Source organism: Hordeum vulgare, chromosome 2H (assembly GCF_904849725.1).
Source record: "Hordeum vulgare subsp. vulgare chromosome 2H, MorexV3_pseudomolecules_assembly, whole genome shotgun sequence".
In the NCBI taxonomy this organism is placed as follows: domain Eukaryota; kingdom Viridiplantae; phylum Streptophyta; class Magnoliopsida; order Poales; family Poaceae; genus Hordeum; species Hordeum vulgare.
In genome coordinates this window covers 188,038,334-188,042,289 of record NC_058519.1, presented here as the reverse complement: position 1 = coordinate 188,042,289, position 3,956 = coordinate 188,038,334, and positions in this window count along the sequence as shown.

The window sequence follows — 3,956 nt, the reverse complement described above, 5'->3', positions numbered from 1 at the left end:
TCATACATACTGATGTGTGTGGACCAATGAGCATAGAGGCGCGCTGAGGATATCATTATTTTCTCACATTCAGTGACAATTTTAGTAGGTATGGTTGTATCTACTTGATGAAGCACAAGTCTGACACATTTGAAAAGTTCAAACAATTTCATAGCGAAGTTGAAAATCATCGTAGCAAGAAGATCACGTTCCTACGATCTGATCGAGGAGGTGAATATCTGAGTTACGAGTTTGGTGCTCACTGAAGACAATGTGGAATTTTTTCACAATAGACACCGCGTGGAACACCACACCGTAATGGTGTGTCTGAACATCGTAATCATACTTTATTAGATATGGTGCGTTTTGTGATGTCTCTTACCAATTTTCCATTATCATTTTGGGGCTATGCATTGGAGACAGCTGCATTCGCTTTAAATACGGCACGAACAAAATCCGTTGAGATGACACCATATGAGCTATGGTATGGCAAGAAGCCAAAGTTGTCATTTCTTAAAGTATGGGCATGTGATGGTTATGTCAAAAAGCTTCAGCCTGAAAAACTGGAACCCAAAGCGTAAAAGTGCGTCTTCATAGGTTACCTAAAATATATAGTTGGGTACACCTTATATCTCACATACGAGGGCAAAGTGTTTGTCGCTAAGAACGGAGCTTTTCTTGAGAAAGAGTTCCTCTAGAAAGAATTTAGTGGGATGAAGATAGAACTTGATGAGGTTGCAGAACCTCTGCTTCAACAAGATGGTGGCGCAGGGCAGAAAGAAATTTTTGTTGAGGCAACACTAGTTGAAGAGGAAGCTAATGATGATGATCCTCAAGCTTCAGATCAAGTTACTGTCAGACCTCGCAGGTCAATAAGAGCACGTTCTACTCCGGAGTGGTACAGGAATCATGTCTTGTCAATCATATTGTTCGACAACAATGAGCGTGCAAGTTATGGAGCAGCAATGGTGGGCCCAGATTGCAACAGATGGTTAGAAGCCATGAAATCCGAGATAGGCTCTATGTATGAAAAAAAAAGTATGGACTTTGGAAGTATTACCTGAAGGTCGCAAGGCTATTCAGAACAAATGGATCTTTAAGAAGAAGACAGACGCATACGGTAATTTGACCGTTTATAAAGCTCGACTTGTGGCGAAGGGTCTTTCACAAGTTCAAGGAGTTTACTATGATGAGACATTCTCACCCGTAGCGATGCTTAAGTCCGTCCAAATCATGTTAGCAATAGCTGCATTTTTCGATTAAGAAATTTGGCACATGGATGTCAAAACGGCGTTCCTTAACGGATTTCTTAAGGAAGAGTTGTATATGATGCAACTCGAAGGTTTTGTCAATCCAGAGAATGCTGACAAAGTGTGCAAGCTCGAGCGATCCATTTATGGACTGGTGCAAGCATCTCGGAGATGGAATCAACACTTTGAAGAGGTTATCAAGGCGTTTGGGTTTATACAAGTTTTTGGAGAAGCTTGTATTTACAAGAAAGTGAGTGGGAGCTCTATAGCGTTTCTAATATTATATGTGGATGACATATTGCTGACTGGAAAAAATGTAGAGTATTTTGAAAGCGTAAAGGATTACTTGAATAAAAGTTTTTCAATGAAAGACCTAGGAGAAGATGCTTACATATTGGGCATAAATATCTATAGAGATAGGTCAAGGCGCTTAATAGCTCTTTCACAAAGCACATACCTTGATAAAATTTTGAAGAAGTTCAAAATGGATCCAAGAAGGGGTTCTTGCCTGTGTTACAAGGTATAATGTTGAGTAAGACTCAATGTCCAGTAACTGCAGAAGATAGAGAAAAGATGAGTGTCGTCCCCTATGCGTCAGCCATAGAGTCTATCATGTATGCAATGTTGTGCACAAGACCGGATGTCAGCCTGGCCATAAGTATGGCAGGGAGGTTTCAAAGTGATCCAGGAGTGGAACACTCGGCGGTGGTCAAGAATATTCTGAAGTACCTGAAAAGGGCTAAGGAAATGTTTCTCGTTTATGGAGGTGACGAAGAGCTCGTCGTAAAGTGTTACGTTGATGCAAGCTTTGACACTGAACCCGATGACTCTAAGTCTCAAAACATATACATATTTGTTCTTACCGGTTGTGCGGTAAGCTGGTGCAGTTCCAAGAAAAGCATCATACCTGATTCTACGTGCAAAGTGGAGTACATAGCTGCCTCACACGCGGCTAAGGAGGGTGTGTGGATCAAGCAATTCATGTCAGATCTTGGAGTAGTGCCAAGTGCACTTGACCCAAACAATCTGTTCTGTGACAACACTGGTGCCATTGCTCTAGCCAAGGAACAAAGGTTTCACAAGAGGACCATACACATAAAGAGACACTTAAATGCCATCCGCGATTACATCAAGGAGGAGGACGTAAATATTTGCAAAGTGCACACGGATCTAAATGTTGCAGATCCGCTGACTAAACCTCTTCCACGAGCAAACCATGATCAACACCAGAACTGTATGGGTGTTAGATTCATTACGTTATAAATCACATAGAGATGTGAAGCTAGATTATTGACTCTAGTGCAAGTGGGAGACTGTTTCAAATATGCCCTAGAGGCAATAATAAAATAGTTATTATTATTATATTTCTTGTTTCAAGATAATCGTTTATTATCCATGCTATAATTGTATTGAATGGAAACATAAATGCATGTGTGGATATATAGACAAAACAATGTCCCTCATGAGCATCTACTTGGCTAGCCTGTTGGTCAATGATGGTTAAGGTTTCCTAGACATAGACAAATGTTGTCACTTGATGACAGGATCACAACATTAGGAGAATGATGTGATGGACAAGACCCAAACTATAAACGTAGCATATGAACGTGTCATTTTGTTGCTGTTGTTTTCTGCATGTCAAGTATACATTCCTATGATCATGAGATCATGTAACTCACTGACACCGGAGTAATACCTTGTGTGTATCAAACGTCACAACGTTACTGGGTGACTATAAAGGTAATCTACACGCATCTCCATAGGTGTCCGTCGAGTTAACATGGATCAATACTGGGATTTGTCACTTCGTGTGACGGACAGGTATGCCGGGGCCCACTCGGTAATACAACATCACAAACTAGCCTTGCAAGCAATGTGACTAAAGAGTTAGCATCGAGATCTTGTATTACGAACGAGTAAAGAGATTTGTCGATAATGAGATCGAAATAGGTATGGAAATACCGACGATCAAATCATGGGGCCCACTCGGTAATACAACATCACAAACTAGCCTTGCAAGCAATGTGACTAAAGAGTTAGTCACGGGATCTTGTATTACGGCATGAGTAAAGATACTTGTCGGTTACGAGGTTGAAATTGGTATGGAGATGCCGGCGATCGAATCTCGGGGAAGTAACATACCGAAGGACAAAGGGAATGATATACGGGATTGTGTGAATCCCTGACATAGAGGTTCAACTGATAAGATGTTCGTAGAATATGTAGGATCCAATATGGACGTCCAGGTCCGGCTATTGAATATTGGCCAGAGACTTTCTCTGTCATGTCTACATAGTTCTCAAACCCGCAGGGTCTGCACACTTAAGGTTCAATGACATTTTCGGTATAGTTGAATTATTGATGTTGGTAACCAAATGTTGTTCGGAGTCCCGGATGAGATCCTGGACATCACGAGTGTCTCCTGAATGGTCAGGAAATGAAGATTGATATATAGGATTGTTGCATTTGGCTTCCGGAAGGATTTTAGGCATTACTCGTAAAGTACTGGGAGTGACGAATGGGTTCTGGGGTTTTACCGGGAGGGGCCAACCACCCGAGAGAGTACCTAATAGGACCATGGGTGGCGCACCATCCCTTTGTGTACTGGTGAGGCCAGCCAATAAGCCTATTTTGTCCAAGGCCAAAAAAGAGGGAAAATGGAAAGAGGTGGACAAGATGGGAAGGAGTCATCCACCAAACCTAGTTGGAGGAGGACTCCTCCCTCCT